The 12575-nt window shown below is 39.2% G+C and overlaps 1 long non-coding RNA gene across 5 annotated transcripts in view; it reads left to right on the top strand.

The window, feature by feature from the left end:
• The window catches only part of LOC142062039 (uncharacterized), a 143244-nt gene that overhangs the window by 77870 nt on the left and 52799 nt on the right, over nucleotides 1-12575 (top strand). For all 5 annotated transcript variants that reach the window (XR_012662353.1, XR_012662354.1, XR_012662351.1 and 2 more), the window contains exons 3-4: nucleotides 9795-10077; nucleotides 11963-12028. This is a non-coding gene — a long non-coding RNA (uncharacterized LOC142062039). The remainder of the gene's footprint in view (nucleotides 1-9794; nucleotides 10078-11962; nucleotides 12029-12575) is intronic.

Below are 12575 nucleotides of genomic sequence, written 5' to 3'. Positions count from 1 at the left end.
TGTGTCCCTGCAGTAGCATTTTGAAATACAGAATGCATGAAATATGCCTTTCATGAGAACATGCATTCTAGTTCTGCTCAGACACGTCTGTGGTCAAAATCTGATATTCTCTGTCTAGTCATAGAGTTCAGAGGTCACTCTTTTAACTTATCTAGGAAAGCATATTTTCCTAGAGAATTGGCTTGTACATGAAGTATATAGAGAATGGAACATTTAAAAAATTATGTGTAACTCATACGCAAATGCTGGGCTAAGAACAGAAGTCATAGCATGTTACATTTGAGAATCTTTTTTTTTTTTTACTTTTACTGCCATTTAAAAACAGTATTCCTTTAAATTTTACATAATATATTTTTTCATTGGGGGAAAAAAATTCAGAGTCTAGCTAATGGTGAGACAGCTTAAAAATAATTGTAACTAGGAACTGGGCCATGATTAAAATTGTTCAGCTGTTCGTTTTATTGTTTGTTCCCAAAACCTTAAATGCACTCTCTGAGAACAATAACAACAGTTAGCATGTAACTCCGTATGGGCCAATTCACGCAGTCCTCTCTCAGTCCTTTCTTACTCCAGAAAAACTCCTGTTTAGAGGGCTTTGTAAGGAATTCAGGGTTGGAACTATATGTTCTAACTATTTTGTAATAGTAACATGGAAGCTACCATGGAGAGAGAAGAAAAAGCAGAAAGAAAGGAGAAATAAAATGAAGTCTGCCCTACTAGCATATTCGGATTCGGGGAAGTGTATAGAACAGGCTGTGATGTCCACTTTGGGTAATACCTGTATCTCAGTTAACCTCAGTGAAATAGGTGGGATATTTGCTATTTGGTTTGCTATGAGAGGGGTGAAACATTGCAGTGAGGGTTATAGTGATAAGAATTACAAAGAGAAACAAAATGTACAGAAGAAGATGGTGGCCACTTGCTACAGTAAAACATAAAGTGGTTTCATAAGCAAGAAATCGTATTTGGTGTTGGTTGACCTTAGCTCATGTATGGAGCGTGTCAGCTCCTTGAGGCAGTGGCTGGTTGACCTTCGTGGTTGCTCAGAGCTCCAGATTGGTTTGACTTCCTTGGACCTACAGAAGCCTGGCACTTCTGTTGTTAAAAATGGACTTTTCTCCTACACATCTTCTGAAATCTTGGTCTGTGTTTCTACCTGCAGAACAAGCTTCTAAGACTGATGGTGAAATGTAGGGAATTGTAAATTGTTGTGGCTGAGTTCAGAAGTGATGAGCTACATTTAGGGTGGGATTTTCAAAACTCCATTTCTTTTCAACAGCTGCAGGAAGATGAAGTTTTGCAGGTGCTTGTGAAAGTCACACCCAGAGAGCCTATTCATAGATAGCTGCAGTGCATACGAAGACTATCTAGTTCACAATGCCTTTCCACCATAAAACCTCTTATCACATCCTTAATATTTTGATTTCACTGAATTTCTGTTGGGTTATCAAGTGTGCATGGAATGCACATTTGGGCCCTTTTGTTACCTAATTTAAGAAGAGCTACTGGAAGCATAATTTGAACCTTTTCTCTTGGGAGGAGTATTGAAACCTCATACATGTTCTAGGATGAGTAAGGATCTGGTGTCACTCACAGTAGAAGCCTCATTTAGAGCCCATTGATGTCAATGGAAACGCTTCCCTTTGCCTCAGTGGGCTGTGGACCAGGAGGAGCATGCAAGAGTAACTGAACTCAGGATTCTGCTGACTGTATCATATAGTATATGTTGTACAGTTTTACAAAAATAAACACGTTTGTTTAGCCAAAATACTTAACGTTTAATTTAAAAGACATAATATAAAAAGAATGGATTTTGTTTTACTGATGTTTTAAGCTTTAATTTAATGTAGCATAGTGAAAAGGACACCAAATATTCTAGTTTTGTATCATTAGAACCAGATGGTCCATGAAAGACTTTTGGCTAAACTAGAGTTGGGAAAGCATGTAAACTCTGGCTAGTCTGAAAATGTGCTCAAAATTGCTGTATCAGATGATATGCCCAGTTTTATAATGTGAAATTCTTTGGCTGTTTTCCTGACATCCTGGTAAGGTGTTATACAATTCAGGCAATTATAAGAAACTTTTTTGGATGCTACTGTCATTATTGTTCTGCTTTGGAACTGTTAAAACAACAAACTGCCCTAATGCAGTGAAGTGGAGTATACCAGAAAACATCACGGTGAAGATCTAATGAGGAAAATAATTGTAATTACTTATTATTGACATTGTGCTTATATGATGGGTCAAATTTGTTTGCCTCAAAAAATTAAAAAAAATCAAACCCAAAACCCCCAATACAAAACTTCATGACCGTCATCCTGTAACAATGATAAATCTTTTCTCTTTTTCATAACAGCAGTGCTGTTAATCAAGGATCCCTGAGCAGACAGAATATTAATTAACGCCAGAATGTGATATTAAAGTACTAATGATCATAAAGAATGATACGTGCAACATAAATGTTAAAATTTACTTCAATAGAAAGTCTGTCACCACAGTCCTGTGGCAGTCCTTCTGCATCCTGGAAGATATCTTGCCTGTGGCCAGCTGCCAGTTAAGCTATTTACTTGTGTAGTCTGAAGAGTGGAAGCAGGAAGTAGTTTTGATGAGGTAGACAGGTAGGAATCGACACAAACTGCTCAAGAGAAATAGAGGTAACCTAAAATGTATTTCCTATTGGTAATAAAGATTGTGAGAATAACAACACTTGTTTACATGCAGGTGTCTGCTAGGGACTGTGAATTTATATCAGTGATTTGCACAACAAAGTCAGGTGGGTACAGACAGCCCTGCAAATATTGACAAGGTGATATGTCCTTTGGTCTTCTGTAGATTCACAGGAGGGTGCTGGCTTAAGGTTTTCTTTGCTTTTAATCTTTCTGGACTCAGAACCTTTCTTTTCCTTTGAACATTAAGGTCCAGTGAATCAGGCTCCCAAGACTTCATCCATGACAATTCACAATTTTCCTATGTTAAGGAGTTTAAATTAAAAGTTTTATTACCTCTACATGCTCAACCAGACCTTTCCAGAATTAAAGATAATGAAAAAAAAATTAAATTATCATTGTAAAATCAGGAGTTCCACAATTCTCTGTACAAAATCATATATTGTTTTGGCTTTGCCTTATTAGGCATTAGAATTTATTTGGAAGACCCTTGTATCTCAGTGAAGCTTTTGAAAAACTTAGTCTGTGTTTCAAGTTTGTAAGGGAACTTGAAGCAAAAACAACTTAATGTGACTTTGAGTTAATGTTTCTCAACAGTGTCCATGTCATAAAAAACAAGGCATTCATTTGTATAATTTGGCCTGAGGGCACAGGGAGAACTGGGGGATAGGCAGTGGAAAATACACTGGAGGAGTAGTAGAGATTTGGATCAGAGAGACTATGGCAGAAGCTTGTGAATTTGCAAAAAGCTGTGTGTCTTTTTTAAAAAAAGTGGAAAGAATCTTGACTCGGGTGGCTATAAGCCATTTTCTTAATCTGTGGCCTACAAACTGTCCTTTAAGAAAATACCAACTCTTCAAGCCTCGTGTTGTAAAATTACTCTGGAAATCAGAACTCAGACTAAGAGTTAACGTTGGAACTAATAATGAATTTGTATTAAAAGAGACCTGATGGTCCACCGTCTGAATGATGTATCCAGAGAAGTCCTGCAAAAAATAAAATGCTTCCCTTTAGAGCTAATGTGTGTCTCTGCATTGTGCCCCAAGTACTTGGTGCCATTGGTGCCAGAATAGGGATTTAGTTGTGATCCTGAGAGTTGTACTTTCCTCTCTGGCTTCTGCACTTGCTGTAGAGAGGAATGAGGTAAATTCCAGTCAAATTATCTCTTCTTCTGGTATATCAGCTCAGTGCTGCAGGTCTTCATGGTTCCAATATAAACCCAGCCTTTGCTCAACCCACTCTAAGCTACCTCTGTGAGCCTGAAGTGTGTCCCCCCCCACCCATGTCCTGTCAAGTAGTCCATGCATGGAGAGAGGCTGTTGGAAGCATGCCAGCTGTTACCTGCTCTGTGGTAGCATCTTGTACAAAGTATCTCAGATGTTACAGAACGGCAAACACCAACACATCTTCTTGGTAACAATCTTGGGCAAACACAAATGACCTTATACACTATACTGAGCTCTGTAATTACTTCTGTTTGCTTTAATGGAGATGCCAGAATATGCAGCATGTTGCTGAATATTCAGAATACTTCTGCTGTGAATGTAAAGACATTTTTGAAAATATCTTAAAAGGCATCTTGTAAAGTAGGTAGAGATAATTTTCATTCTTCCTCATTCACTTCATAGTTCCCTTATGAAATGTGAAGAGAATTAGAATTGTTGGTCTTGCAAATTTGACAATTTTAAGAAGCAGTTCTTGCAAAAGAAGAACAAATAACATAATGATTTACTTGTGGCCCCTGTTTTGCAGATTTACATTTTGCCTTTAGGTCAGGAAACACTTAAAGCTGGCGCTACACAAACTTGTGCTTTGGTTTTAGAGCTAGCAAATAAAACACATAGTAGATAGTGAAACACCAAACAAAATAAATTGTTCTGAGGGTATAGGTTGGAGTCTAGGAAGTAAGGAAAGGGGAGAAGGAAGGAGAGAGTTTCTTTAAAATGCTTGCTTTAATGTTACCTTGCATATTAACTCACAGTGAGATTCTGTAGTTCTGCATATGAAGAAACAGTTTATCATAATTTGAAATCAAATTAGAGAAATATCCATTAGTCCCCCAAGCTTTTTGAATCCCTTTCATCAAGAGGTGAAAAAGCCAACCAAATCCATGATAGTGTTTTAGACTGGCTGACCTAATTAAAGGCTGGCTGATATGTGCCTGAGGCCCCACGTGAAGTACTAAATGCAACACCCCTGCGAATGGGCAGCTATGCGCACCCTTACAGCCAAACAACAAGTGCAATTTATTCGAAAGTTAAAACCCAGCATGGCTGTGCTAGCCAGGAACTGCGAGGATAATGTGCAGCAGAAATTCTTTCTCTGCTTTGTATTAGGTGACAAGGTGATACCATGCTGTGAGTGCCAGCTCAGGTGCCTTGACTCTTTGCCATGGAGAAGCTGTTAGAGAAAACCACAAAGAGAAGCTTTTGCACTGGTGCATTTGTTTGGTGTTGGGAGGCTCAGTTCCCGTAATGACTGAATAAATTCTAAGGGCAGAAGAGACCACAGTGAGGGCTTTCTGGCCCTGGGGTAGCACAAAATTTTGGAGAATCATAACTGCTCCCCACATCTGTAATGTGATCCTGTAATGGCTCCTATTCCAATGCATATCCACAGACAGGATGGTTTTAACATGCACCAAGTCAGCTGCCAGCCAGGTGTTTTGAGGCACATAATATAATTATTGATATGAAAATCAAAACAAGGTACCATATAAAGGCAGCCACTGTCAGATCATTATGGATGAGACCATCAGACTTGTTGCTGTAACAAACCCTGCATTCATTATTGCAGCTCAGGGCATTTTTTTCTTTGCCAGAATTGGCTGTTCTCTTAATGAATATTGCAAATCATAACCCAAATTATATGCCTTAAGCTGTCTTAATTTTTGATTTGCAATGAAGAGTTCAGGAGCTTGATTTGTGCCATGGCAAAGCATTCCCCAATGGAGGAAAGGGAGCGAGACATGCCATGAAGGGGCTGAAGAATTCTGTGTGAACAAGCAGTAATTCAGACCTCTGGTACAGAGTAATCTCCCTGCTTGGACTTCACCGAGGCCTCTCTCTCCTGTGAGATGCCTCACAGGAGGTAGTGCTGACTTTGACTGTTTTGATAAAGACCCAAAGTTTCACCAAAGAAATTTAAGCTTTACTGTTAGTGCTATATGTCAGCTCTGTTAGTGTCATAAATAGAAGGTTTGGAGGGAAGAAGTGAAAACATATTGAAACTTTGCTTCCAAGCTGATAAAAAATCAGACTTTCTCTTTACTTCCCATCTCATCTACTTCCCATCACATCTCCAGATAATAATGTCTTTTCCCTTTTGAAAGACTGTGGACTAACTTCTGATTAAAAACCAAAGCAAAACAGAAGAAAAATCATAAGACAACTGTCAAAAACAATTTTCTGTTAAAAGCTACTGAGAAACATTGGGGATTTTTCAGTTGAGAGATTCCTATTTTTCAATTAAAGTATATGTTTTATGCATATTTGACCTTTTTACAAAAAAGCCATGAAGTTTTATTGACTCCCACCAGTTGCAATAAAAGTAAAGTTCCAACACAACAATTATGAAGAGGCACTTTTAAAGACAAATTAATTAGCTCAGAGTCCAATTTTGTCTGCACGATAACGTGCAGTAAACGCATTAAAAAGTCCAGTAGCAACTGGGAGTAATACGTGGACACCTGTTAGCATCTGTTTTCCATTTATCATTTACTCTCCAAGCATGCTAATCTCATTGTCATATTGACCTTAAGCTAAAGTCACTCATGAAATAAGAGCAATGAGTCACAGTAATTGCTTGCATCAAGCAAAGGACCAAGAACTCTTTGAACTGTTCACCTTCAGGGTATGCTTTATAGCCCAGCTTCTTGAACAGATATCTAGGGAGAATTGGGAAGTGTTGGCCTCTATGAGATGGGGAGATGTTGTGCAATGGGATGTTCTTGCTGGCTGGTTCTTTCATGTGGGTGGGGTTTTGTTGTTCTTATTTTTATTGTTATGGATTGTGTGATGGGGAATTGTTTTTCCATTAAAAAAGGCAAAACAACTGCTTTCAGTGTAGAATGACCTTTTAGATTATGTGCATGAACCACAAACAAAAAGAATACAATTAAATCCTCCATGGGCAAGCATAGTGAGCTTGACTCACCACTACGTTACTGCAGTTCTGCACCAGATTGGTTCAACTAAACAAAGATGGAGCTTTACCACCCGTAGCATTTGAGGGGAAGAAGTCTTATGCTGCCCCTTACTAGAATTCCGGTTTGCAGAGAATAAGCCCTGCTGATTCACTGTGAAGAGTCCATGGGAATCCTTTTTATGGCTGAATGTCATGAAGAAACAAGACTATGAAAAAAGCTTGGCCCAGAGTACTGAGGTGGAGGATGTATACCCCATGATATGTGTGTCATGTACACAACATGATGTGTCCTGACATGACAGGATATGTTTCAAGAAGAATGTTCTGAAAAATTAGACTAAGCAAAAAGATCTGTGGAAGTTGCATTTCCTAGTTCACAATGACCTTCATAATATCAGAGAAGGTGTCAGCACTTTGTTTTACAGAAAATACTAGCATCTATGTCAGTTCTAGGAAATGGGCCTTCTAATGGGTAGTGGCTGACATAACACATATGTCACGCTTATCCTTGTTAGGATGTTTTGAGGCTTTCCTTTGAGTAGCTCCCTACCACAGAAATAAATCATCTCCTCATAGAGAGCAGATGAACAACAACATGTGAAAAGAGGATTTATGGTTGTGGCTGCTTTTCTAAATGCCGTAGGTGCCCTGGACTGTAGTTCGATAGTGCCTCCTAGAGGCACAGCCCATGGGTGCGATGGCAGGAAGCTGCAGTATAGCTGATAAGTTGAAGCGGTTTGCAGTGCCAACTGAGTGTTTACCAGTGTGTTGGATGATTTCCTCCGCAGTTGTTGTGACTTGTGAATATTTGATTAATTTAATGCAATGGAAATGCTCAGTACTTGGCCTCTGAACTAGGGTAGACTGTCAATATGAGATAGTGCTTTACGGTTTCTGGCTTGTCTTTTTTCCCCCGTTGTAGATGCTACACTAATAGCTACACCTTCCAGGTGAAAAAGGAATCCTTGCTTTCTAGGAGATGGTGAATCTAGGTGAGAATTATGCAATTCTGTGAAGGTGAATCACAGAGGAGAATACTGACTGGCAGACTTGACTACATTGTAAACACTTTTAATCTTCTGTCAAGATAACGGCTTGCAAAACCCAGGCTAATTTGTTTCTGAAGACTGATTCCAGTAGGCTGTGTTCCTGAAAGCAAAGCAAATTGTACACTAGCTACACAAGCCATGGATATTCTTGCAATCTCTAGATAGATGGTGTTCCAAACCTTTTCACCTATATTGACAATGAATTGACTTCCAGTTGGCTAGTGGGTGGTATAGAAAAGAATGTTGAATACAGGCTTAACATAGGATAGAAAAGGATGAAGTTGGACATTCACTCTGTCACTTGTTTTGGCACTTGGCACCCAGAGGGTATATTTCTGGCATTTGCATTATCCAGGCTTTTTCTGTAACTTGCCTCATTCAAAGTGGATGGGACTGATATGTGACCTGCTATAGCCCCAGGAAGTCCATTGTTTTGTACAGACCAGTATACATTTCTGTGATGGGTTAAATAATTTCTGTGTGCTGCAAGGTTTTCAAGTACTTTCTGAGAATGACTCATTTCTGAACAGAAAAGCTTCCTTTTGGATGCATCCCTTCTGTTTGCAGCTGCTTCCATCATTGCTTCCCATCTGTGGTCCTATTGTCCATTTGTAGTCACATTGTTTCCCTGTACCTGTTCAATGGTGAATGCAAGATAGGACTAGTAGGGAAGCAAATATTTAATGCGTCTTCCATCAGTCTTTACTGTGACAAGTGTTTTGTTCTTTCTGAACAGAAGCTGGTAATTCTGGATAATGCTACAATTAGTTTGGCCACCTTCTAAGTTCATCGTGCTCTTCCTGCTCATGCTTCGCTGGTCCTTGCTTCCTCTGTGTCTTGATTTCTTGCTCCTCCTGATGACTCCAGCTCCTGTGGCAGCTCCTGGCTCTTTTCCAGTTGTTAATTATGGTCCTGGTATTAAGGGGAGGTGTTGTTTTCTTGTCTGTCCAAAATCAGAAGAGGCATCTGGACCTTTATCAGGCAATGAAGCAGAATTTCCAAGCAGAAGCAAAGTCAGTGCAGCTGGATAGCTAAGTGTGTAATGCGTGGTAGTTGTAGTTATAGTAAGGAATCCTATACTTTTAGGTAGAGGATCAGAAAACATTCATTGAAGGGGTTTTGGTCGTTGTTGTCTTGCTTGCCATCCTCTTGGATTGGGGTGAGAAATGCAGTGTGTTTAACACTACAAGTTACTATTAGATGGTCTTGAGGCATTATGGCTTAGATTGGATAGGCTTCTTATTTTTTTACACATTTTAATTTAAATAGAGGTTTGACCAAGAATAGAAGGAGACAGACAAGGTAGAAAAAAGTACAGGAGGTCATGAACACATTTCTGTGCCAAGACAGTATCTGATGGCAAAGCTTTGATCCTGATGGAGATTTGTCAGGGAACCAGTTCAGTCTAGGTTCATGTGAATGTACAGGGCTGGGTTTTTTCAGTGAAATCATCAGTTATCACTGAGGCTGAAGGGAAGAATAGACTGACCTCTGCATTGGCTCAGAAAAAAACATTTTTATTGATCATGTCTGCTTAACATCCAGTTCTTTGTGCAGGCAGACAGTGCTGTCTAGGAGATGGGAAAGCAAGGCTTTGGGAAAAAATAAAACCCAAATGCAGATTCTATTTAATATATATGAGCAAAACCCAACCAATAACGGGAATGTGTAGTGCATAAAATCTGTCTGTGTGTGAAACCAGATGCGTTTGTAGCAGAAGCAGTTCTTCTTCTAAGGATGTTAAAAATCTGCCCTGGCTGGGTACAGCCTACTCCCAGGGGTGTTCCTCAAGCACCTCTAATGCTTGGGGCAATCTCAGGATTCCCCTGGAGCAGCTTGTTGTCCAATTTCATTTAGGGTAAAAAACACCAACTAAACAACAAAATGAACTTACTTTTCTGAAACTGAATGTGTTGAAATTTCCTTCTTGCAGGAAACTTTGAGATGCCATGTTTTGACTCCTGTTTAGAATGAAGACTTGTTTAGAAATGTGGGAATTCCCTCCCCAGAGAACAGAACGTCTGAGTTTTTATCAGCGCTTGCAGAACTGTCGTTCTCCCTGTCAATGGAGACTCTACACCAGTCAATACATCAAGGACAAGAGAAAGACATTGTCAAGTTACTCAAGCAGACTATCTCACAGCTTCTTCTGCAGGCTTGGTCTTCTTTGACACGATTGTATTTTTTAAATTTTGGATTTGTTTTCCTTTCCTAAGGCAAGTTAATGAGCATACAATAATTACCTTGTCGTGGTATCTCAAGTGGTAACAAGCTGGCTGAAATATCTGCAGGTAGTTAGCTGAGGTCAGAATTAAGCCGTAATATTGTGTTGACCTCCTCTAATTTACTTATAAGTGCAATAGATTAACTAATGGGAGTTACTTATTCTATAATAGAATTGTGCTTCTTATAGTCAGTTAAGACAATCTTAAGAATAATGACTTGTGTCACTTCCCTTAAGCTCAGAGAAGGCTTGAGGTAGTGATCTGAATGGTTTTGGCATTCCAAAATCTTATTTTTTTATTCTCTGAAATTGGATTAGGAATGGCATTTGAATGTGATATTTGGGCTGCTGAAGTGTGTCTGAGGTTGGGACTGGCAGGTATAAGCTAACACCTATGAGACTCCTGTACAGCAGCAAAGGACAGGTGGAATACCTTCCTTTAATGAGTCTGTGCTGAAGTACTTTTGCTGTGAGACTGCAAGTTACATACCTACCCTCACTAGCTCTTCAACCACAGAATTTGCCATTGTTTCTCCAAATTCCAGAGCACTGATTTTGAAGAACTGTCCATTAAACTATCTGCAGCCAACTGACTCATGTTGTTTTTATTAGATTGCTTTCAACAATCCTTATGAACAAATTCCACTGTCAAGTTTCCATTTAAGTGTTGTCATATACAATTTATTTACCTCAGAGATAGTGTTATCGCTGTCTTCTTTATATGTCTATTTGCAAATTTATCTGTAAAAAAAGTAATGTTACCAGCATCTAGTATCAGTATCAGGCATGTCTTGGATTCCACCACTGAGGCTGTTGGCATTTTTAAAACGCTGCAGAGTTAAGAAAGAACAAAATAGTCTCCAATAAGATCCTGCACATTTAATTTATTTATGGTTGCTGTCATGCACCTTTAGAAAGAATTATGGGGTCTATTAATCTATGTGATTAAGTGATGAAGTGTGTCTGTGATCTACTGGTACAGACTTGTGTTTTGTTTATGCAGGTAAAGCTCTGCGTTTCAAAGGTAAAGCTTTGTGTTTATGAGTAATTTTTCTGTGAACTGGTACTTTCCCATAATGAAAGAGCTGGATGAGAGAACAGTTTTCCCTGAGTTAAACAAGATCGTCAGTATCCAGGAAGATTTTCCCTGGAAGTTTTTCAGCACTGCAGGGATGGAGAGGTCCCTTGGAAGCTCTTCATGCTTGATATATAAGTGAGGCTGCAGAGAGGTTTTTGCCATGTGTTTTTGTAACTCGCATAATCTGTAAACCACACTTGTGTGGTCAAAGTATAGCTGACATGGAAAGAAGTGTTTGTGAGCTAGTGACTGGACTAGTTGCTGTTTCACAGAAGAAAACCAGCTTTATCTCTCTAATCCTTCTGCTGGCAAGAGTAAGACACTTTACCTATTTATTGCTTAATTTTTTCCCATAAATTCTAACCTTGTGGTTAAAAAACCCAATCAAATCCAGTAATTCTCAAATGTAAACAAGTAGAAAAATAATACCCCAGAGTGCAAGAGCTTATAAGTATCCAAACCCTAAATGTGTTAACACAGCTGCATGTCATGTGACCCACCACAGTTCTGACACAAAAATATGTGAGATGTTTGAAAAAGTCCAGAATATTGCAAATTTCTGATGATCCCCTAACTGAACAAGAGCAATGCAACTGTTAAAAATCCAAATGGAATGAATGAAGAGTTGTGCTGAAATTGTATAAACAGCCCTTTTCTTTAGCTGATATTGAAAAGCTCCAACTAAAGCCCTCACACAGTAACGCTGTGCAAGCTAGAGACCTTGCAGTGCTTGCTGAATGTATTACTCTGCCTGTGAGTGATCCAGCTGCATTTTAAGGCATTCTCATGATCTTTTTAGGTTTTTGGGGAGGTCGGTGTGCCACAGTCCAGTGAGAGGCAATGTCTTCAGATGGCGCTGAACAAGGTAAAACAGAACAAGAAATATTATGGCTGTGCCAGTGTGGTATTGTAATCAGTGTAATTGCTGTTGCTGGTTACCCTAATAGCTTGTCTGTCTTCATCCAGTATATTCTGAATGTAGCTCGGTGAGTGAAGCTGTTTGTGAGTCCTGGGCAATGGCTGAAGTTCTGCCCCCTCCTGGTCTTGTATTGGCTGCTGTAAACTATGTCCTCAGCCACAGCTGCGTTCCTGCAGTAGGTAAAGCAGTGGTGAGAATACCAGCTGCACGTGCACAGTTTGGAAATTAAAATTCATCCTCAGCCAAGAAAATAACCAGTAAATCGTGAATGCTTGAAGTGAAGTGAAAAGCATATTAAAAGTCACAAAAACATAGTGGAATTTACTCAGTCATAAATGTTATCTCCATGCCAGGCCTTCTTTCAAAGCCATAGGTTTTTTTCATTTAGTTACTGTTTAGTAATAAACCTAAGAAGCTTCTGCAAATAGCTACTTGCCCCAGAGCAATAGATGATGCAAGCTTCAACTACAGTGATAACTGCAAGAGATTATCA

This window comes from Phalacrocorax aristotelis, chromosome 9 (genome assembly GCF_949628215.1).
Source record: "Phalacrocorax aristotelis chromosome 9, bGulAri2.1, whole genome shotgun sequence".
NCBI lineage: Eukaryota > Metazoa > Chordata > Aves > Suliformes > Phalacrocoracidae > Phalacrocorax > Phalacrocorax aristotelis.
This window is presented reverse-complemented; position numbering and strand designations above follow the sequence as displayed.